We start from the raw sequence: 24,474 nt of genomic DNA, 5'->3' as shown, positions 1-24,474 counted from the left end.
TGACCACTATTCCAATGCATGTAACAATGGAACCCCCAAGTGCAGCAGGTGCACAGGGGAACACAGCTACAGGGAATGCACAAACCCAACACCCAAATGTGCTCTATGCAATGGTCCACACATTGCAATCTCGCATCTTTGTCCTCGCAGGCAAGAGGCAATCAAGCAATTGCATGAAACGGAGACAGCAGCCCGCCAACAGGCAGCTATTACCATCCCTGCCCCCCCTCCACCAGTAAATGCCTGGGGCATCCCTAACCAACAACAGGCCCAGTCGGGGGCCCAAGGGGGACACCAAAGCACCCAACACCCCCATTACCCCACGGTTATACCAGAGCAAACCCAGAATCAAACACAACAGGCCCCAACACCTAACCCTCTTGCACCAAACCCCGATCCCAAGCCCAGCTTAGGGGCCGAACTTCTAACATTTGCTCAAATACAGTTTCCAGACAACCCAGTGAAGCTCCTAGGTTTCTGGAACTCACTTAGGAAAGACAATGGCCTACCCCCTGTCCATATGTCCGAGGACTCGCTTGCCTACTTGACTCCTAACATCACAACAACCGCCGGCCAGGCCCAAGCACAACCCAACAACCCCAACCCTAGTACTCCTCGCCCCCAGGCCTCTACCAACGCCCAGGAGACTCCAAACTCCCTGAACAACCCCGGCCCCTCCACCCCGACATTCTGGGAAACACCTATGTCCACCCTTCCTGAAACACTCCCACATCAGATCGTCCTCAAAGCTATCACAAACTCCCTTGCCATACGGAACCCCATCCGCCCTAGGAAATTTCGCTTCAAACACCGCAGCCCCACAACAATATATTCCACACAACGCTGTACCAAGAGGCCTAGGACCAACACTTACAGCCGAACCCCATCCCCTGTGGACGGAGCAAGGGCAAGCAACCCCCACAACTCTTCACCAGAGAGCGACTCTAGCACCACGGATGTCGACATCATGAACAGCAGTGACACCGAGGACCCCCCAATGGCACAGCAACGTATGGTAAACCCCAACCCCAACCAATCCCCGACCGGAACCAGGAACAAGATACCTGGCTCAACAGCTTTACCCCCCTCCTCCACAAACAGAAGCGACCAAACCGAATGTAACAACATTGGCACTACAGCCAAACAAACACTTCCGTCTCATAGTCAATAATGGGGATCACAATCCTTCAGGTGAACATCAGACACTTCTTCAACAACAGATACCTTCTCACTCTGGAAGTAGCCAGACTTAACCCAGATGTAATCTTACTCAATGAAACAGCGGCCAGACAGGACCAGCACATCTCCATCTGGGGATATTCCACCAGGGAAGTCAACAGGGGTAGGTTCAGTGGGGTGGCAATACTAATAAGAAGAGGACTCTCCTACCGCCCCATCCTCGTAGAAGACGACAACTTTCTTGCAATAGAACTCACCACTTCACACGGCCCCCTCATCGTCTGCACCGCATATCTACCACCTAGACTGGCCTACCTCCCCTCCATCCCTCTGAACAAGCTGCTCGACAGGAATCTCCCCACTATCATCGCAGGAGACCTGAATGCCCACCATCAGGCCTTATTCAACGCACCTGCCAGGCCAGACCTCAAGGGCAGGCAGCTCTTCAATCTAATGCAAAACCGGGACCTCTCCTTCCAAGGCCCCCACTTTAAGACGTTCTTTGCGGGCAACCAGAGGGGCACCCCTGACATAGTGCTGACCAACAGAGATTGTGACCTGTTCCACTGCAGAGTAACCCCAGGCAAGAACGTGGGGTCGGACCACATCCCTGTGGTCACATCCCTCCAAGCAGCCCCCTTCAGATATGTGGCACCACCCAGGCCCAGACTGGGAACCATACGTGCCCGTGAATATGACACCTTCCTTGCTGACGACCCCATCATTGAGTTCGAGAACCTCCCAACCCAAACAATCGACCAAGCAGTAAACACCATCCACAACCGGATCCAGCTTGCAACCGAGGCCACTTGTGAAATATCCACCACAAGGACTTACCACCAATATAAGCCGACCCGAGAAATCAGAGGCTAAATGAATGAGTACCAGCGAGCCTGCCAAAGCCACTACCAAACTGGCCAGCCACCAGCGTTGACCCTACAAACACTCAGAAGGGAAACCATAGACCTTACGCTGACCCACAAGAGCCACATTTGGGGAACCCTGGTGAGACAGGCCAACCAGTACAAAAGGGAGCCGGCTACTTTCTGGCGCAAGATCAGACAGCTCCTGGGATCAGTTAACCCCAGCCTCACCCACCTTGTACACACATTCCTTGACGAAGATGAAGAGGAGCAGCAAGAAAAAATAGAAGACCCACAGGATCAGGCTGACCTCATGGGCGCAGTCTGGAAAAAGACACTCACAGCTTCAAACAGCAGAGCCTTCAACAACACTCACTTTGAACGTGTCAACCAATGGACAACAGAAAATGCCGCCTCCCTTAACAGCACCCCTCTGATTGACCTGACAACCCTAGAAGACGACCACCCTCTAACAAGACCCATAACTATGCTAGAGATGAGAGGAGTCATCAAAAGCACCAGAGATAAGGCCCCTGGACCATCAGGGATCAAAGCGCTGCAGATCAAACTTCTACCAGGCAATCTTATGCAATCCATACTCAACCTATTCAACGCTATGCTGGCATCGGGTCACATTCCTGTAGCATTCAAGTCAGCCAAGATGATATTCATTCCCAAACCCAAGAAAGACCCCCACCAACCTGGCAACTACCGACCAATCTCCCTCTTAGACACGATAGGCAAGTGCTTTGAAAAAATCATGTCAAACCGTCTTAACTACTACATGGAGTACAACAACCTCTTCACAGAAAAGCAGTTTGGCTTTCGAGCACATAGATCAACCCAGCACGCAATTAACATCATCTACGACGCCGTAAGCTCAATTCGAAAGCAAAAACAGGTAGCTTTGATTGCAACGAGGGACGTACACAAGGCCTTCGACAGCCTGTGGCACGATGGTCTCGTGTACAAATTAGCAGACTTACCAGCGCAAAACTGGACCCTCCTCAGGCTGATCAGAAATTTCCTTAAGAATAGGCAAGTTACCCCCAGCTTCAAGGCAAAAGAGGCCGCAGCCTTCACCCCAACAGCTGGAGTCCCCCAAGGATCATGCTTGAGCCCGGTTCTCTTCAACATCTTTGTAAATGACCTACCCCAACCAGAGTATAGGGACACCATTATCGTACAATTTGCGGACGACGTAACACACGTAATAACATCTAACCCTAGCATCCAAGCGGCCAAGCATGCAACTGTAACCCGTAAGGCAAACGTAGAACTAGCAAGGACTGCTAACTGGGAAAGGAAATGGAGGATCACCACTAACCCAGAAAAGATCCAATTAAGCACTGTCGGCTGTATGGCCTTCTCTATTGAAAATGAGGGGGGAATAAGAATCAGGGGTGATCCCATAGCCATCTCAAACTCCAACACAGTGCTCGGTTACAACTTCAACAGGCTACTCAACTCCTCCCAGTACGTATCCCAGAAGACAGCGATGGCCCGGGGCTCACTGGAGAGGCTCTTCCGTTTCAACCAAGCCCCATCCCACATCAAGCTCCACCTGTACAGAATGATCATAAGGCCTAGCTTGGAATACCCCTACGTTCCCCTGAACCTCACCAACAAATCCAACATGTTGAAGATTCAACGAGTACAAAACAAAGCACTTCGCTTTGCAGAGGGCCTTACTCTGAGGGACAGGGTAAGAACTGACCTGATCCATGAGACGCTCAACATGAAGCCAATGAACATTAGGCTCAGCTACCTGGCCAGAAGACAGCTGTACCGTATGAAGAACATGTATGTCCCAGACCCAGAAGATCCCTTCGTAGCAGAAAACACCACCAGCGACTACGAGATCCACGAACCACCACACAGAACCAGAAGAATCACTCTCCAACAAAAAGTGATCAGACATATCCATGATGAGGCCTTCCCAAGCCCTCAGATACTAAGCGGTCTGCCAGACGATCCAGATGAGTGGCCCATCCCGGACCCAATCTACACCAAATGAAGAATAAAGAAAGAAAGAAAAAAAAATAAAATAAAAAAAAATAAATAAAAAAATAAATAAATAAAAAAAAAAAAAAAAAATAATAATAAAAAAAAAAAAAAAAAAAAATATATAAATAAATAAAACACCTACAAAAAAAATATAAAACCAAAAAACCATTTGTCGTGGCGGCAGAAGTGTAACTACCCTGATGTTTCTAAGATTAGCCTCCTTCAGCCAACTCCATCGGCTCTAGTGCTTTAGGACACCAACAAGGTCACAAACACTAGCCCCCCCAGCCAATGTACTGACAACCCAACATAACACATACGTAAACAAACAACACATACAAAAATGTCAACCCATGGTGGACAGGCCACCGAACTTTCAAACCTCCTCTCTCTCTACACCCGCATCCTCTTCCTGAATTTCATCTCCCCATCCCTCTACCTCCCCCATCCTTTCCATTCCCTATGGACCACAAACCAAACCGGCATAAAACACCACAAACCCACAACAGCAGCAGCAATGTCAGGACGCGGCAAGGGAGGCAAAGTGAAGGGCAAGTCAAAGTCTCGCTCCAGCAGGGCCGGACTTCAGTTCCCCGTGGGCAGAATTCACCGTCTGCTGCGTAAGGGCAACTACGCCGAACGCGTCGGTGCTGGCGCACCTGTCTACCTAGCAGCCGTCATGGAATACCTCGCTGCCGAAGTTCTGGAGCTCGCCGGTAACGCCGCACGTGACAACAAGAAGACCCGTATCATCCCACGTCACTTGCAGTTGGCCATCCGCAACGACGAAGAACTCAACAAACTTCTGTCTGGCGTAACCATTGCACAGGGAGGTGTTCTTCCAAACATTCAGGCAGTTCTTTTGCCAAAGAAGACAGAGAAGAAGTAAGCACTTCTGCCACCCACCACGACAAATACCATAACCAGGCTCCATCCGGAGCCACACACACTTTAATAGAGAGATTCAAGTAGACAATCAACTTTCAAACATTAATAATAACATTTATATTGATTTCATTTGGAATGTGTACATAACAAACAAACAAAACAAAATTATAGGGGATATTCAGCATCACTTGGAATATTAACCAATCATATAAATCCAATATATATTTTATATTTTACTTTAAGCGAGGAATTCTTATTCTATCAATTTTTAATCATACAAATGAACAAAAGCAATTCTTCACTAGACGTAACAAATGAATAAATGATCAAGGTTTTAATGTGTTTCATGAATATATATATATATATATATATATATATATATATATATATATATATATATATATATATATATATATATATATATATATATATATATATATATATATATATATATATATATATATATATATATATATATATATATTATAATATATATATTTTAATACTTGTGAACCAGAATATGTTTGAGCAGCAGCGATCGTGCCTGCCATTGGCCGAAGTGCAACAATTCAAATAATTTAAAGGGCCTGCTCGGGTATATAAGAGAGGCTGGGAGACTGGGGCCGGTGGTGGGTGATGGGTGATGAGTGATGGTGTGGTGTGGTGTGGTGTGGTGTTGTTAAGAGTTGATTTACGGCCGGCCAGCCAGCCAGCCAGCCAGCCAGCCAGCTGCAGCCAAGGCAGGGCAAGGCAAGGCAATAACAGGACAGGACAGGACAGGCCAGGCAAGGCAAGGCAAGGCAAGGCAAGGCAGGCAGGCAGGCAGGCAGGCAGGCAGGCAGGCAGGCAGGCAGGCAGGCAGGCAGCCAGGCAGGCAGGCAGGCAGGCAGGCAGGCAGGCAGGCAGGCAGGCAGGCAGGCAGGCAGCCAGCCAGCCAGCCAGCCAGCCAGCCAGCCAGCCACTCCCACTTTGTATTTATATGCATTCAATTTATATTCAAACATTATATATGTTAAGGGCCTTGTTTTAGTGTTTATTTTAAAAATGACAAACATCGAGTCATTTTACCAGTCCTTTAGCGTTAACGGTGATGCATTTTAAAACTGAACATAAATCGCCTTTTCTGGATATATCAAATATCGAATCCGCTTAATGTGCCTACAATTCAATCATTCAAAAAATACATAATTTACATCAAGCCTTTTCATAGAACAGACAATAAGATTTGTAGATGCAAAAAAAAAAAATCCTTTAAGTTATCAATACAATGTGAGAAAACTTTACTTTTATAACTAAAGTTGCACAATTATACCAATTCTATGGTGGCTGGGTGGTAAGGTGTGTGGCTGGTGTTTTGGAAGTCGCGAGTTCAAACGACCCAATGGGAATAATACTTTTTTTTTTTTGCCATACAATCTTCCTAATACTATTATGTAGGTTTGTGTGTGTGTTTTTTTATTCATTCTTTGGTTTTATAGATGACATACATATTGACTCCTTTTACCGGTCCTTAATTAGGCTCTGGGGAAGCAATGGTGGTGGTGGTGGTGGTGGTGCATTTAAAACTAAACCAAAAATCACCAGTTCTGGACGCGTCAAATATCATATCCGCTTAATGTGTCTACAACCTAATTACTTAAAACTACACTATTTAATTCATTCATATCATGTGCATATTGGTCATTATGCTCATACAACCGACATCAAAATTTATTTTCATTATTAGAATCATACATTTCATCAAGTAATACAGATACAAAGAGATTTTCTTTCTGAGAAGACCGTTAGTATTGGCTGGCTGGCAGGCAGGCAGGCAGGCAGGCATTTGAGGGTTATTATTTCGCCTGTTGATTGGGGGGAGGGTTGATGTGTTAGGGGGTTTTCGGTTAGGTGTGGTGGTGGTGATTGGTGGTGGTGGTGATTGGTGGTGAGTGGTGGTGGTGGTGGTGGTGGTGGTGGTGGTGGTAGTAGGTGGGAGTTGGGGGGGGGAAGGGGAGGGAGGGAAGGGGAGGGGAATGATGGTCTGTGGATTCCTTCTCCGTACCCTTTACATATAAGCAAAAATATGCCTTCCTGTGGGTATAGAAACATTAACACAAATTATATCAGTAACTGATATTGTAGCCTTTTAAACAGAAAAGATTTGTACATACAAATACTTTTTAATTATCATTTATTTGTGGAAATGGCATTTACGTCATTAAATTGATACCTCAGCATCAAGCTAGTGTCCTGCAGCAGTGGTCCAGTGGGTCCAGTGGTAAAGTGTATATAAGTGATGCGTATTCTTGGAGTTGCGAGTTCAAACCCGGATTAAGCTATATATATATACAACATGTTTTGTTTTGGTTGTTTGTTTTTGTATAAAGCCTCACACAATATCTATATTAAGCGAGTTTGTTTTAAACATGACATACATATTAATTCATTTTACCAGGCCTTATTCCACACAACTCCGTGAATTTCCCGTGGAGCCAGCCATTCAAACAAAAACAAACGAAACAAAACAAAACAAAACAAAACAAAAAACATTATTGCCAACAGCATTTGGTGTTCCCAGGCGGTCACCCATCCAAGTACTAACCAAACCCAACGTTGCTTAACTTCGCTGATCGGACGAGAAGCGGTGTTCTCAACGTGGTATGGCCGTTGGCATGAGACTGCCTACACATTGTGGCTAATAACCAACTCTTTTAGTCATCACGGCAGGATACGGACCTGCTTGTGGTGTCTTAATGCTAATTGTATCCTAACATATTTTTGTCTCCTTGGCATATGGATATTTAACATCGTTTATTCAGTCTTGGGTTTATGTTCTTTCGCCATTTACAGACATTTTACATCTACCTACTTCCTCAGCCTGCCCTGCCAATTTCTAATGAATTTGTGGATTTTCTTTTGTAATACAAACATGTGTGTGCTCATCTGCTCTTCAGTTTTTATGATATTTGTCTCATCTGTCCTGCTTTATGATACTTTTACAAAGAACATGAACAAATGCTTCTATTTTAGAGAAGATATGGGATCCAGGTTTCGGAGCCGTAAAACCAACCGTCGTGATTGGTGGACGAGTTGCCAGGTTGCAGCTTCTGTACCGTGCCGGCACATAAATAGGTTCGGCTCAAGCGGCGGCAGCATCATTCCCCCGTGACTGTCTGAGCGTCTCTCATCACCTTGGTTGGTTCATCATCATCATGGTAGAAGCAAAGCCTACCAAGAAGGCTGCGGCTGCTGCTGCTGCTGTGGTGGCCACCACCAGGAAACCTCGCGTCCAGGTTGCTCACCCGAAAACTAGTCAAATGGTTCTAGCCGCGGTCGCAGCACTCAAAGACCGTAAGGGCTCGTCTCTACAAGCAATCAAGAAGTACGTTGTTGCCAACAACAAAGTCGAGGCTGCCAAGATCGCCATTTACATCCGAAGATTTCTCAAGAAAGCAGTGGCTGACGGCATTCTTGTTCAGACCAAGGGAAGTGGAGCTAGTGGATCATTCAAGCTGGCCGTAGCAGAGAAGAGGGCCGTTCTAACTCCCAAGAAAGCCACCACAACCAAGAAACCATCTACAGCAGCAAAGAAGGCCGTGGTAACTCCCAAGAAAGCCGCCACAAGCAACAAACCACCTACAGCCTTGAAAAAGAAGCAGCAGCAGCAGCAGCAGCTTGTTGTTGGGAACAAAAAGCCCAAAATAAAGAGAGCTTCAAAATCTCCCAAACCACCCAAGGCAAAGAAAGCTGTCAAGAAAACAACAAAGGCAAAATAAACGACGACATGCAAGCAGCATGAATACACATGACAATAAACATCCAGGCCTCCCCCCCTCAGTGGAGGGGCCTCATATGATTCCAAAAAGAGTTTAGTTTTGTAGACAAATAAATCATTACTTTTGGGGTAGATTTACTCTGTATATTATATATATATATATATATATATATATATATATATATATATATATATATATATATATATATATATATATATATATATATATATATATATATATATATATATATATATATATATATATATACATGGGTGAGGTGATATGGTACCAAAGTTTTGGGTAAGGTGATTGACATTTACACAAGATAAAACACGAACCAATGGGAATAAAAACATAAGAATGGAAGTAACTGCAGAAGGCCTATTGGCCCATAACACAAGCACTTCCTCTTGATGCTTCTATATTGGTTCGGAGTCTTGAAGCTATAATATATATATATATATATATATATATATATATATATATATATATATATATATATATATATATATATATATATATATATATATATATATATATATATATATATATATATATATATATATATATATATATATGCACACAAAACTAAATAGTCTTGTTAGACAAATTGCCCCTATTAGAGGCGAGTTGACTAACAAGCCGAATGACTGCAATTGTTTTGAATTTGAGTTAAATCTAACATAGAAATGTAATCAAACCTAACCTAACCTATGCTAACCCAAGCTAAGCTAACCTAACCTAACCTAAGCTAACCCAAGCTAAGCTAAGCTAACCTAACCTAACCTAACCTAACCTAACCTAAGCTAACCTAACCTAACCTAACCTAACCTAACCCAGCAATTCATGATCTTAATATAATACTGTTAATTGGATAAACCAATTTGGAAAGAAATGTTCGAAAATAACAAAATTAACTGTGCTTGTTAGGAAAATTGGGCCTTGCATACTTGTCCCAATAGTGTGGTTCTCGCTTTTAGGTACGACATAAACGTATACCTAAGTTGAGAGAGAAAAAGATTCGCACTCAAACATGCATATCGATTGCCAGTCCTGAATTCTGGGTAGATATTCGTGTCCTCCCTTTTCATTTACCATCATTTGGATACTATCAAAACAGCTCTGAGAAGGATAAAATGAATAAAACGGGTAGCTCACTCATGTAAAAAGGAAGAGTTGGGAAAGATCTCTCTCTCTCTCTCCCCCTCCCCACCAATGATCCTGCTCTGCTAGTATATAACGTAACAAACCTTCCCCCCCCCCTCCCTCCCTCCCTCCCTCCCCCAATCAGAGTCCCTTTAAGCATGCGAGGATAAAAAATAGATTTCATAAGACCCAATGTGCTAGCTGATATCAAAACAATTTATGTTATCGTCTATTAAGCCCTTCAGTAAAAAAGTATAGGGACCTAATTAGGTCCCGTTTTGAGGTGGTGGTGGGTGGAATCGATGGATTAGCAAAGCTCTTATCCGCCGAATCCGTAGAGGGTACGACCCTGGCGCTTCAGAGCGTACACCACGTCCATGGCAGTGACGGTCTTCCTCTTGGCGTGTTCCGTGTAGGTTACAGCATCACGGATGACGTTCTCGAGGAACACCTTCAGGACGCCACGGGTCTCTTCGTAGATGAGACCCGAAATACGCTTGACGCCGCCACGACGAGCTAAGCGACGAATAGCGGGCTTGGTGATGCCCTGGATGTTGTCACGTAGCACCTTACGATGACGCTTGGCGCCACCCTTTCCGAGTCCCTTGCCTCCCTTGCCGCGTCCAGTCATGGTGTTGAAGTTGTGTGAATCGAATTGACGAATGCCAGAATCAGAATCAGAATAATACAGGAGAAGATGCCCATAGGGGCGAGCTTGGAAGTGGGGACAGAAGAAGATAAGGGGGGGTGAGAGGAAGAAGATTTGTAAGAGAAAAAGTGCCAGGGCTAAACCCAGCTGCGTGTCGTTAGGTTGCGGCTTTCGAGGCAGGGACTCAGTCGGGTGTTTTCAGTGACAACATCGGGACATCACAAACTCACAACATCACAGTGATTGGCTCAAGAGCGTCAGGGCTGAACTTTTTTACGGATTGTTTGTGCTGGTTGTTGAGAGCTGAATATGTAATGATAGTGGATGCTGGGTGTTGAGAGCTAAAGTTTAACGAAATACAGAGTTAGGAAGAGGATCATGGATGGTAGAGAAGAGGTCATGATTGTTTCGTGGTAGTCTGAGAGTGTGTAGGAGAAAATCAATGTGTTGTTCATGATGAGTGAGTAGTCTATCGATTTGTTTGTCTGATAGAGTTTTCCAGTAGGTATTTAGGGCAGGAATGTTAGTACTTTCATGGAGACTTTGATTGGTATTTAACTCTTGCCATCGGGTGTTGAGTACCCATCTTAGTGCTCTGTTCTGTATTCTTTGAAGTTTTATTTTGTTAGTGCGTGCGGATAGAGAAAGAGCTAGTGGAGCGTATGTTAGGAGAGGTCTAATAAGTGCTTTGTAAAGGTGCATTTTTGTGTCAGGTTTTGCAAATCTAAGTCTGTATAGTTTCTTCATGGCTTGAAGAGCTATTGCATGTTTCTGTGTTATGTGTGTGTGAAAGAGTAGTTGTCGATCAAATGTGAGTCCCAGGACTGTGGAGGAGGGAGATACAGAGATGTAAGTAGGATTTTGAGTGTATGAATAGAGTTTGAGAGGAATTGGGCGAATAGTTCTTTTACAGAAAAAGTAGGTGATTTTTGATTTGCTGGAGTTGGTTTTTATACGCCATTTGTACTCCCACTCAGTGACAACATCAAGTTCTGTTTGTGCTCTGTTTGTTAGTGTATCAATGGTGTTGCTGGTGACAAGGTGAGAGACATCATCAGCATAACATATGGTTAATGAAGTGTGATGAACAGGGTCAGGAATGTCGTTTATGTATAGGATGTAGAGTGTTGGGGCAAGAACAGAACCTTGGGGAACACCGGCGTGTAAGTTGAAGTAGTCAGAGTGTTGTTGGAGGAACTTAATTCGCATTGTCCTATTGTCTAAGTAGTTCGAAAGAAGTTTGGTGGTGATAAGAGGAAGATTAAAGTTGTTGCATAGTTTGAATTTTAAGCCGTCATGCCAAACAGTGTCAAAGGCCTTCTCAACGTCCTTAGTGATGAGTGCAGTCTTAAGTCTTTGGTGCTGATTGATACTGAGGTAGTTAGTCATGATGTTTAAGGCGTCGTGAGTGGACCGGTGAGGCCGAAATCCAAACTGTTTGTTAGTGAGTAAGTCATTGTGTTCAAGGTGGGTTCTAAGTCTCTGGTTGATCAGCCTTTCAAAGACTTTGCCAAGTGTCTCTAGAAGGCTGATGGGTCTATAGTTCTTTGGGTCAGTGTGGGGTTTCCCAGGTTTTGGAATAAGAACGGCTGTGGCAGACTTAAAGTTGAGTGGAAAGTATCCAGAGGCAAGGGAGGCGTTGAATAGGTTAGTGATAGCAGTAATGATAGAGGCAGGGAGTTGTCTAAGAAGGATATGTCCAATGCCAGACGCACCAGGGGCTCTACGACGAGTGCCCATGAGAGCTGTCTTGACATCAGCTAGAGTTAGGGGAGTCTGTAGTTCAGTGTTTGAATTGAGATTTTCAAGGTGAATGAGGTCGTCTGGTGTAGTTGCTTGTCTATTTTGGTGTATCCAGTCTTCGACTATTTCAATGTTGGGGCGTGCAAATGGTTCAGGAGGATGTGGGTGAAAGATTTGTTCCCAGTGGTGTTTAAAAATGTTGAGAACTGCTTCAGGATCAGTGATTTTGTTGTTATTGTGTAGAAGGTATTTAAACGGTGTGTGAGTTGATCCTTGTAATCGTTTGATTCGTTTCCAGAATTCTTGAGGTGTCAGTTTTCTGTATTGTTCTGCTTGTTCTATAAGGTGTTTCCAATGTTTTGTGTGATCTTCATCTAGGCTGTTAAGGATATGGTTTTTTAATGCTGTTAGGTCCCATAGTATTTGTCCATGTCGATGTATGTTTTGTAAGAATCTAGTGTGATAGCAAGCTAAGAGGCGTTTGGAGCGAATGGAGGGGGTGAAAGTGAAATGTGGTTTGTGTACTGTTTTAGGAATGGAGATGTTTGCTGCATGAATGATGGTGTCTTGTATGTTGAGTGCTTGTGTGTCGATGTCAGTGTGATGTTTGTCATTGTATTCATAAGTGAGATCAGTGTCATCAATGTGTTGTTTGAACATGTCCCAGTTTGCCCTATGGTATGAGAATTGAGGAGTGCTGGGGATGAGAATAGGATTTGTGGAGACTGTGAGAATTAAGGGAATATGATCAGAGCCCGTAATGGGCCCTGGTGAAATGAAGTGTTGCAAGTTGCTGCCGTGTCTGTTGGTGAATATGAGATCAGGCCGGCCAGAACCTGTATGTGTGAAACAAGTGGGGAAATCAGGGCCAAGAAAGAATAGATGTTTTTGGGTGTATATTTGGTGAAGCTGTCTGCCATGCTGATTTGTGGTATTGTGGTGGAATGTAGGGTGTTGTGCATTGAGGTCTGCAAGCAGAAAAACAGGCAAGTGAGAGTTGTTGAAGAGAGTTATGAAATCTTGCATGGGAATGTCGGTGTTAGGACGGGTGTAGGTTGTGCAGATGATGAGAGACCCCATTTGTGTATGAACTTTAATGGCTAGGAAATGTTTGTGAAGCCAATGAGTGTGTAAGAGTTCGTGTTTGTATGAAGAACGGATGAGTATTGCAACTCCTTCATGTGCTTCATCTGGTGACTGGTAAGAGGTGTAGCCATAATGTTTGATTTTATATGAGTTCGTGATATATGTGCTATTTAATAATAGCACATCAGGTCTCTCGATCTCAATAAAATCTGACACCATGTGTCTAATGTTGAAATATGCCCGCACATTAAACTGTATGATCTTTATGAATTTTTAGGTTTTGATGGGGTGCTGGTGGGGTTTTGTGCATGTAAAAGAGCATGAGGGTTGCGTGATTCAATGAGTTGGGCAGTTATTGAGGAGGGTGCATCTTGGAGGATGGTGGTAGGAATTGTAGGATATTTACAGCGGGAGGTGGGAGTAAGACAACGGGTTGCTGAACGGGCTCGGGACGAGACAAGATGAGTTACAGAAGAAATGACTAAAGTTGTTGGGGGATGGAGGGAGACAGAAGGCTTGTTGACAGGGACCGGGTGAGAGGTATCAGAGGTTGTAGTGTTAGTAGTCAGATTGGAAGTGGAGAGGACAATGTTGGGAGAAGAGGTTGAAAGTGCCTTTGACATGGATGCTTCAGTTTGGGATAGTCCAGGATGTGCTGTTTGGTCAGTGGCACCGTTTTCTGTGGCAGTCAGGAGTGGGTTGGTAGGAGATTGTGGGGGAACTGTAGTATTTTCTTCAGCTGAAGTCATGGTGTTTTGTGGAGTGAGGACTGTAGGAGAGAATGGAGCAGAGCGCAATAGTTGAGTAGGAGGAACAGAGATACTAGGAAGGCCGTTATGAGTGAGAAAGATTGGAAGATAGTCAGCAAAGTCACGGCCATCGTCCTTGGCCTTCAAGTAAGCAGCTTGTACACAGGCAGTGACTCGTTCATATGCAAGGTTCTGAAGAGGAGAATAAGGTGGAGGTGGTGGGTGAGGGAAGAGAGGTGGAGAGGACTGAGTTTGTTGTGCAGTATTATGATGATGTTGCTGGTGAGGTGAAGCATTAAGGACACTGGCATAGGACATTGAGGTGGCTGATGCTGTTTGGTGATGAGATAGGTTATGGGAGGTTGAAGAAGAGGAATGAGGGTGTGCTTGAGTGCGAGGTTGGTTATTGCGAAGAGATTTTAGGGTTTGCTTTCTCAAAGGGCAAGATTTGTCAACTGCTGAATGACCTCCTTGGCAATTGATGCATTTTAAAGTGTTGGCAGAGCACTGAGTGTAAAAATGGCCTTCTGCAGAACATTTTGAACAAATTTGTGGGCTTTTACATTTCCGGGTTTCATGACTGTATTTGTAGCATTTAAAGCATTGCAGCAAAGGAAGATAGTCAACTGGACTAATGAAATAGGGAGGAGTGCTGGTGTTGAGGATTTTAATTCCATGGTGCAAGAGTTTTTGAGCTTCTGTAGGGGAGGAACATTGGATCTTGAGGTGTTTTGTATTGGGCACTGGGTATATCTCCATTACAGTAATAGCATTCCTGTGAGAGATGTCTTGAGAGAGATTGATAGTAGTAGGTGCTGAAAGGACAGAGCTGTCGACATTTCTTACAAGTACAGAGCATTTAGTTTTTTGTTCAATAGTGAGAACAGGAGTAAGTGAAGCTTGTGTGAGTTTTCTGAAAGTAGGTTCCTTGAAACAGGCAAAAAGGTCGTCTTCAGAGGCAATGAGAAATTTGATGGTGTTTGTGTTGGCATGTTTTATATGGTTAGTGGCTGGTGTGCCAGTGGCATTGTAAAAGGTAGTGATGCAGTCAACTGTGTCTATGGGTGTATTCCCAGTGTAGGTCATCCGTAGACAGTGAGCCATCGTGACTCACTGTCTACTGACAGTCCCGTGTCTTGTGCCAATCACTGCGATTCCATTAGCTCAGTGGGGGGGTCAGTGTGCTCGTGAGCTGTGGGTTGGAGCTCGGTTGTCAGAGGCGTAATTCCGGGTTCCTAGCAGGCTAATTGAACCCGGTTCGGCACAAATACAAAGTATTCGTGAGTCCTGAAGGTGTTACTCAAGGGCAACCCCCACTGCTAGTTGACTCGCACTATCACGAGGTTCTAGCAGTGGATCGGCATAGCAAACAAGCCAGGCAGGGAGACACAGGGCGCAAGCACGTGCTGTGACCCCACCTGGGAGGAAAGGACGAATACCCCACTGCACTTTCACCGCACAGGGGGTAGGTCCCGGCCTGAAGAGGAAGAAATGTTTAGCAGAGGAGAGAAAGAGTGCTATACACGGCAATACACATTACGTAAGTTAGGCCATCCAGCTGTCCCTGGTTTTATTCAGGGTGGCAGTACGGGTTGGCCCACTAGGGTAATGTATCTTTGCACGTTATATCACTGATAGAGCTGTAACATAAACCGTGAACACGCCGAGAGGAAGAGCCGTCGTTGCCTGAAAAAGAGGTGTGTGCCAGTTTGCCTGGGTGTTGCCTTGGATGGAAGATGGCTGTGATAAGGATGTGGCCCCAGGTAGGGTTACCACGAGAGTATGCTCGTCTGGGCCGACCAAGCGGCCCTGACCTTGCAAGTTAGCAACAGGTGCTACTAGCGCTCTGCATCTCTGGCTGTTGTTAAATCGATGCTGTTGGATCACTGTGGTGGTTGTGATGTCAGATGCCTCAAAACGGTGGTCCCATGTAACTGCAATAATGCAGAGGCAGGTGGTTGCAGGTGCGGGGGCGCTCAAACAGCGTATCGCCTAGATCTCACTGCGAGCGCGACGTGCTGCTGCTTCCGTTGCCAATGAAAAGATGACGAATGCCAGAATAGAATCAGAATAATACAGGAGAAGATGCCCATAGGGGCGAGCTTGGAAGTGGGGACAGAAGAAGATAAGGGGGGGTGAGAGGAAGAAGATTTGTAAGAGAAAAAGTGCCAGGGCTAAACCCAGCTGCGTGTCGTTAGGTTGCGGCTTTCGAGGCAGGGACTCAGTCGGGTGTTTTCAGTGACAACATCGGGACATCACAAACTCACAACATCACAGTGATTGGCTCAAGAGCGTCAGGGCTGAACTTTTTTACGGATTGTTTGTGCTGGTTGTTGAGAGCTGAATATGTAATGATAGTGGATGCTGGGTGTTGAGAGCTAAAGTTTAACGAAATACAGAGTTAGGAAGAGGATCATGGATGGTAGAGAAGAGGTCATGATTGTTTCGTGGTAGTCTGAGAGTGTGTAGGAGAAAATCAATGTGTTGTTCATGATGAGTGAGTAGTCTATCGATTTGTTTGTCTGATAGAGTTTTCCAGTAGGTATTTAGGGCAGGAATGTTAGTACTTTCATGGAGACTTTGATTGGTATTTAACTCTTGCCATCGGGTGTTGAGTACCCATCTTAGTGCTCTGTTCTGTATTCTTTGAAGTTTTATTTTGTTAGTGCGTGCGGATAGAGAAAGAGCTAGTGGAGCGTATGTTAGGAGAGGTCTAATAAGTGCTTTGTAAAGGTGCATTTTTGTGTCAGGTTTTGCAAATCTAAGTCTGTATAGTTTCTTCATGGCTTGAAGAGCTATTGCATGTTTCTGTGTTATGTGTGTGTGAAAGAGTAGTTGTCGATCAAATGTGAGTCCCAGGACTGTGGAGGAGGGAGATACAGAGATGTAAGTAGGATTTTGAGTGTATGAATAGAGTTTGAGAGGAATTGGGCGAATAGTTCTTTTACAGAAAAAGTAGGTGATTTTTGATTTGCTGGAGTTGGTTTTTATACGCCATTTGTACTCCCACTCAGTGACAACATCAAGTTCTGTTTGTGCTCTGTTTGTTAGTGTATCAATGGTGTTGCTGGTGACAAGGTGAGAGACATCATCAGCATAACATATGGTTAATGAAGTGTGATGAACAGGGTCAGGAATGTCGTTTATGTATAGGATGTAGAGTGTTGGGGCAAGAACAGAACCTTGGGGAACACCGGCGTGTAAGTTGAAGTAGTCAGAGTGTTGTTGGAGGAACTTAATTCGCATTGTCCTATTGTCTAAGTAGTTCGAAAGAAGTTTGGTGGTGATAAGAGGAAGATTAAAGTTGTTGCATAGTTTGAATTTTAAGCCGTCATGCCAAACAGTGTCAAAGGCCTTCTCAACGTCCTTAGTGATGAGTGCAGTCTTAAGTCTTTGGTGCTGATTGATACTGAGGTAGTTAGTCATGATGTTTAAGGCGTCGTGAGTGGACCGGTGAGGCCGAAATCCAAACTGTTTGTTAGTGAGTAAGTCATTGTGTTCAAGGTGGGTTCTAAGTCTCTGGTTGATCAGCCTTTCAAAGACTTTGCCAAGTGTCTCTAGAAGGCTGATGGGTCTATAGTTCTTTGGGTCAGTGTGGGGTTTCCCAGGTTTTGGAATAAGAACGGCTGTGGCAGACTTAAAGTTGAGTGGAAAGTATCCAGAGGCAAGGGAGGCGTTGAATAGGTTAGTGATAGCAGTAATGATAGAGGCAGGGAGTTGTCTAAGAAGGATATGTCCAATGCCAGACGCACCAGGGGCTCTACGACGAGTGCCCATGAGAGCTGTCTTGACATCAGCTAGAGTTAGGGGAGTCTGTAGTTCAGTGTTTGAATTGAGATTTTCAAGGTGAATGAGGTCGTCTGGTGTAGTTGCTTGTCTATTTTGGTGTATCCAGTCTTCGACTATTTCAATGTTGGGGCGTGCAAATGGTTCAGGAGGATGTGGGTGAAAGATTTGTTCCCAGTGGTGTTTAAAAATGTTGAGAACTGCTTCAGGATCAGTGATTTTGTTGTTATTGTGTAGAAGGTATTTAAACGGTGTGTGAGTTGATCCTTGTAATCGTTTGATTCGTTTCCAGAATTCTTGAGGTGTCAGTTTTCTGTATTGTTCTGCTTGTTCTATAAGGTGTTTCCAATGTTTTGTGTGATCTTCATCTAGGCTGTTAAGGATATGGTTTTTTAATGCTGTTAGGTCCCATAGTATTTGTCCATGTCGATGTATGTTTTGTAAGAATCTAGTGTGATAGCAAGCTAAGAGGCGTTTGGAGCGAATGGAGGGGGTGAAAGTGAAATGTGGTTTGTGTACTGTTTTAGGAATGGAGATGTTTGCTGCATGAATGATGGTGTCTTGTATGTTGAGTGCTTGTGTGTCGATGTCAGTGTGATGTTTGTCATTGTATTCATAAGTGAGATCAGTGTCATCAATGTGTTGTTTGAACATGTCCCAGTTTGCCCTATGGTATGAGAATTGAGGAGTGCTGGGGATGAGAATAGGATTTGTGGAGACTGTGAGAATTAAGGGAATATGATCAGAGCCCGTAATGGGCCCTGGTGAAATGAAGTGTTGCAAGTTGCTGCCGTGTCTGTTGGTGAATATGAGATCAGGCCGGCCAGAACCTGTATGTGTGAAACAAGTGGGGAAATCAGGGCCAAGAAAGAATAGATGTTTTTGGGTGTATATTTGGTGAAGCTGTCTGCCATGCTGATTTGTGGTATTGTGGTGGAATGTAGGGTGTTGTGCATTGAGGTCTGCAAGCAGAAAAACAGGCAAGTGAGAGTTGTTGAAGAGAGTTATGAAATCTTGCATGGGAATGTCGGTGTTAGGACGGGTGTAGGTTGTGCAGATGATGAGAGACCCCATTTGTGTATGAACTTTAATGGCTAGGAAATGTTTGTGAAGCCAATGAGTGTGTAAGAGTTCGTGTTTGTATGAAGAACGGATGAGTATTGCAACTCCTTCATGTGCTTCATCTGGTGACTGGTAAGAGGTGTAGCCATAATGTTTGATTTTATATGAGTTCGTGATATATGTGCTATTTAATAATAGCACATCAGGTCTCTCGATCTCAATAAAATCTGACACCATGTGTCTAATGTTGAAATATGCCCGCACATTAAACTGTATGATCTTTATGAATTTTTAGGTTTTGATGGGGTGCTGGTGGGGTTTTGTGCATGTAAAAGAGCATGAGGGTTGCGTGATTCAATGAGTTGGGCAGTTATTGAGGAGGGTGCATCTTGGAGGATGGTGGTAGGAATTGTAGGATATTTACAGCGGGAGGTGGGAGTAAGACAACGGGTTGCTGAACGGGCTCGGGACGAGACAAGATGAGTTACAGAAGAAATGACTGAAGTTGTTGGGGGATGGAGGGAGACAGAAGGCTTGTTGACAGGGACCGGGTGAGAGGTATCAGAGGTTGTAGTGTTAGTAGTCAGATTGGAAGTGGAGAGGACAATGTTGGGAGAAGAGGTTGAAAGTGCCTTTGACATGGATGCTTCAGTTTGGGATAGTCCAGGATGTGCTGTTTGGTCAGTGGCACCGTTTTCTGTGGCAGTCAGGAGTGGGTTGGTAGGAGATTGTGGGGGAACTGTAGTATTTTCTTCAGCTGAAGTCATGGTGTTTTGTGGAGTGAGGACTGTAGGAGAGAATGGAGCAGAGCGCAATAGTTGAGTAGGAGGAACAGAGATACTAGGAAGGCCGTTATGAGTGAGAAAGATTGGAAGATAGTCAGCAAAGTCACGGCCATCGTCCTTGGCCTTCAAGTAAGCAGCTTGTACACAGGCAGTGACTCGTTCATATGCAAGGTTCTGAAGAGGAGAATAAGGTGGAGGTGGTGGGTGAGGGAAGAGAGGTGGAGAGGACTGAGTTTGTTGTGCAGTATTATGATGATGTTGCTGGTGAGGTGAAGCATTAAGGACACTGGCATAGGACATTGAGGTGGCTGATGCTGTTTGGTGATGAGATAGGTTATGGGAGGTTGAAGAAGAGGAATGAGGGTGTGCTTGAGTGCGAGGTTGGTTATTGCGAAGAGATTTTAGGGTTTGCTTTCTCAAAGGGCAAGATTTGTCAACTGCTGAATGACCTCCTTGGCAATTGATGCATTTTAAAGTGTTGGCAGAGCACTGAGTGTAAAAATGGCCTTCTGCAGAACATTTTGAACAAATTTGTGGGCTTTTACATTTCCGGGTTTCATGACTGTATTTGTAGCATTTAAAGCATTGCAGCAAAGGAAGATAGTCAACTGGACTAATGAAATAGGGAGGAGTGCTGGTGTTGAGGATTTTAATTCCATGGTGCAAGAGTTTTTGAGCTTCTGTAGGGGAGGAACATTGGATCTTGAGGTGTTTTGTATTGGGCACTGGGTATATCTCCATTACAGTAATAGCATTCCTGTGAGAGATGTCTTGAGAGAGATTGATAGTAGTAGGTGCTGAAAGGACAGAGCTGTCGACATTTCTTACAAGTACAGAGCATTTAGTTTTTTGTTCAATAGTGAGAACAGGAGTAAGTGAAGCTTGTGTGAGTTTTCTGAAAGTAGGTTCCTTGAAACAGGCAAAAAGGTCGTCTTCAGAGGCAATGAGAAATTTGATGGTGTTTGTGTTGGCATGTTTTATATGGTTAGTGGCTGGTGTGCCAGTGGCATTGTAAAAGGTAGTGATGCAGTCAACTGTGTCTATGGGTGTATTCCCAGTGTAGGTCATCCGTAGACAGTGAGCCATCGTGACTCACTGTCTACTGACAGTCCCGTGTCTTGTGCCAATCACTGCGATTCCATTAGCTCAGTGGGGGGGTCAGTGTGCTCGTGAGCTGTGGGTTGGAGCTCGGTTGTCAGAGGCGTAATTCCGGGTTCCTAGCAGGCTAATTGAACCCGGTTCGGCACAAATACAAAGTATTCGTGAGTCCTGAAGGTGTTACTCAAGGGCAACCCCCACTGCTAGTTGACTCGCACTATCACGAGGTTCTAGCAGTGGATCGGCATAGCAAACAAGCCAGGCAGGGAGACACAGGGCGCAAGCACGTGCTGTGACCCCACCTGGGAGGAAAGGACGAATACCCCACTGCACTTTCACCGCACAGGGGGTAGGTCCCGGCCTGAAGAGGAAGAAATGTTTAGCAGAGGAGAGAAAGAGTGCTATACACGGCAATACACATTACGTAAGTTAGGCCATCCAGCTGTCCCTGGTTTTATTCAGGGTGGCAGTACGGGTTGGCCCACTAGGGTAATGTATCTTTGCACGTTATATCACTGATAGAGCTGTAACATAAACCGTGAACACGCCGAGAGGAAGAGCCGTCGTTGCCTGAAAAAGAGGTGTGTGCCAGTTTGCCTGGGTGTTGCCTTGGATGGAAGATGGCTGTGATAAGGATGTGGCCCCAGGTAGGGTTACCACGAGAGTATGCTCGTCTGGGCCGACCAAGCGGCCCTGACCTTGCAAGTTAGCAACAGGTGCTACTAGCGCTCTGCATCTCTGGCTGTTGTTAAATCGATGCTGTTGGATCACTGTGGTGGTTGTGATGTCAGATGCCTCAAAACGGTGGTCCCATGTAACTGCAATAATGCAGAGGCAGGTGGTTGCAGGTGCGGGGGCGCTCAAACAGCGTATCGCCTAGATCTCACTGCGAGCGCGACGTGCTGCTGCTTCCGTTGCCAATGAAAAGATGACGAATGCCAGAATAGAATCAGAATAATACAGGAGAAGATGCCCATAGGGGCGAGCTTGGAAGTGGGGACAGAAGAAGATAAGGGGGGGTGAGAGGAAGAAGATTTGTAAGAGAAAAAGTGCCAGGGCTAAACCCAGCTGCGTGTCGTTAGGTTGCGGCTTTCGAGGCAGGGACTCAGTCGGGTGTTTTCAGTGACAACATCGGGACATCACAAACTCACAACATCACAGTGATTGGCTCAAGAGCGTCAGGGCTGAACTTTTTTACGGATTGTTTGTGCTGGTTGTTGAGAGCTGAATATGTAATGATAGTGGATGCTGGGTGTTGAGAGCTAAAGTTTAACGAAATACAGAGTTAGGAAGAGGATCATGGATGGTAGAGAAGAGGTCATGATTGTTTCGTGGTAGTCTGAGAGTGTGTAGGAGAAAATCAATGTGTTGTTCATGATGAGTGAGTAGTCTATCGATTTGTTTGTCTGATAGAGTTTTCCAGTAGGTATTTAGGGCAGGAATGTTAGTACTTTCATGGAGACTTTGATTGGTATTTAACTCTTGCCATCGGGTGTTGAGTACCCATCTTAGTGCTCTGTTCTGTATTCTTTGAAGTTTTATTTTGTTAGTGCGTGCAGATAGAGAAAGAGCTAGTGGAGCGTATGTTAGGAGAGGTCTAATAAGTGCTTTGTAAAGGTGCATTTTTGTGTCAGGTTTTGCAAATCTAAGTCTGTATAGTTTCTTCATGGCTTGAAGAGCTATTGCATGTTTCTGTGTTATGTGTGTGTGAAAGAGTAGTTGTCGATCAAATGTGAGTCCCAGGACTGTGGAGGAGGGAGATACAGAGATGTAAGTAGGATTTTGAGTGTATGAATAGAGTTTGAGAGGAATTGGGCGAATAGTTCTTTTACAGAAAAAGTAGGTGATTTTAGATTTGCTGGAGTTGGTTTTTATACGCCATTTGTACTCCCACTCAGTGACAACATCAAGTTCTGTTTGTGCGGTGTTTGTTAGTGTATCAATGGTGTTGCTGGTGACAAGGTGAGAGACATCATCAGCATAACATATGGTTAATGAAGTGTGATGAACAGGGTCAGGAATGTCGTTTATGTATAGGATGTAGAGTGTTGGGGCAAGAACAGAACCTTGGGGAACACCGGCGTGTAAGTTGAAGTAGTCAGAGTGTTGTTGGAGGAACTTAATTCGCATTGTCCTATTGTCTAAGTAGTTCGAAAGAAGTTTGGTGGTGATAAGAGGAAGATTAAAGTTGTTGCATAGTTTGAATTTTAAGCCGTCATGCCAAACAGTGTCAAAGGCCTTCTCAACGTCCTTAGTGATGAGTGCAGTCTTAAGTCTTTGGTGCTGATTGATACTGAGGTAGTTAGTCATGATGTTTAAGGCGTCGTGAGTGGACCGGTGAGGCCGAAATCCAAACTGTTTGTTAGTGAGTAAGTCATTGTGTTCAAGGTGGGTTCTAAGTCTCTGGTTGATCAGCCTTTCAAAGACTTTGCCAAGTGTCTCTAGAAGGCTGATGGGTCTATAGTTCTTTGGGTCAGTGTGGGGTTTCCCAGGTTTTGGAATAAGAACGGCTGTGGCAGACTTAAAGTTGAGTGGAAAGTATCCAGAGGCAAGGGAGGCGTTGAATAGGTTAGTGATAGCAGTAATGATAGAGGCAGGGAGTTGTCTAAGAAGGATATGTCCAATGCCAGACGCACCAGGGGCTCTACGACGAGTGCCCATGAGAGCTGTCTTGACATCAGCTAGAGTTAGGGGAGTCTGTAGTTCAGTGTTTGAATTGAGATTTTCAAGGTGAATGAGGTCGTCTGGTGTAGTTGCTTGTCTATTTTGGTGTATCCAGTCTTCGACTATTTCAATGTTGGGGCGTGCAAATGGTTCAGGAGGATGTGGGTGAAAGATTTGTTCCCAGTGGTGTTTAAAAATGTTGAGAACTGCTTCAGGATCAGTGATTTTGTTGTTATTATGTAGAAGGTATTTAAACGGTGTGTGAGTTGATCCTTGTAATCGTTTGATTCGTTTCCAGAATTCTTGAGGTGTCAGTTTTCTGTATTGTTCTGCTTGTTCTATAAGGTGTTTCCAATGTTTTGTGTGATCTTCATCTAGGCTGTTAAGGATATGGTTTTTTAATGCTGTTAGGTCCCATAGTATTTGTCCATGTCGATGTATGTTTTGTAAGAATCTAGTGTGATAGCAAGCTAAGAGGCGTTTGGAGCGAATGGAGGGGGTGAAAGTGAAATGTGGTTTGTGTGCTGTTTTAGGAATGGAGATGTTTGCTGCATGAATGATGGTGTCTTGTATGTTGAGTGCTTGTGTGTCGATGTCAGTGTGATGTTTGTCATTGTATTCATAAGTGAGATCAGTGTCATCAATGTGTTGTTTGAACATGTCCCAGTTTGCCCTATGGTATGAGAATTGAGGAGTGCTGGGGATGAGAATAGGATTTGTGGAGACTGTGAGAATTAAGGGAATATGATCAGAGCCCGTAATGGGCCCTGGTGAAATGAAGTGTTGCAAGTTGCTGCCGTGTCTGTTGGTGAATATGAGATCAGGCCGGCCAGAACCTGTATGTGTGAAACAAGTGGGGAAATCAGGGCCAAGAAAGAATAGATGTTTTTGGGTGTATATTTGGTGAAGCTGTCTGCCATGCTGATTTGTGGTATTGTGGTGGAATGTAGGGTGTTGTGCATTGAGGTCTGCAAGCAGAAAAACAGGCAAGTGAGAGTTGTTGAAGAGAGT

At 44.6% G+C, this 24,474-nt stretch overlaps 1 non-coding gene across 1 annotated transcript; it reads right to left on the bottom strand.

Moving 5' to 3' along the window:
- Positions 1-7,472: 7,472 nt before the first annotated feature.
- Positions 7,473-7,591, bottom strand: LOC138353440 (5S ribosomal RNA). The gene has a single exon (XR_011223143.1). It is a non-coding gene; the product is annotated as a 5S ribosomal RNA (ribosomal RNA).
- Between the last annotated feature and the right edge of the window lie 16,883 nt (positions 7,592-24,474).

The sequence above is a fragment of the Procambarus clarkii genome, chromosome 57 (assembly GCF_040958095.1).
Source record: "Procambarus clarkii isolate CNS0578487 chromosome 57, FALCON_Pclarkii_2.0, whole genome shotgun sequence".
Classification (NCBI taxonomy): Eukaryota; Metazoa; Arthropoda; class Malacostraca; order Decapoda; family Cambaridae; genus Procambarus; species Procambarus clarkii.
This window is presented reverse-complemented; position numbering and strand designations above follow the sequence as displayed.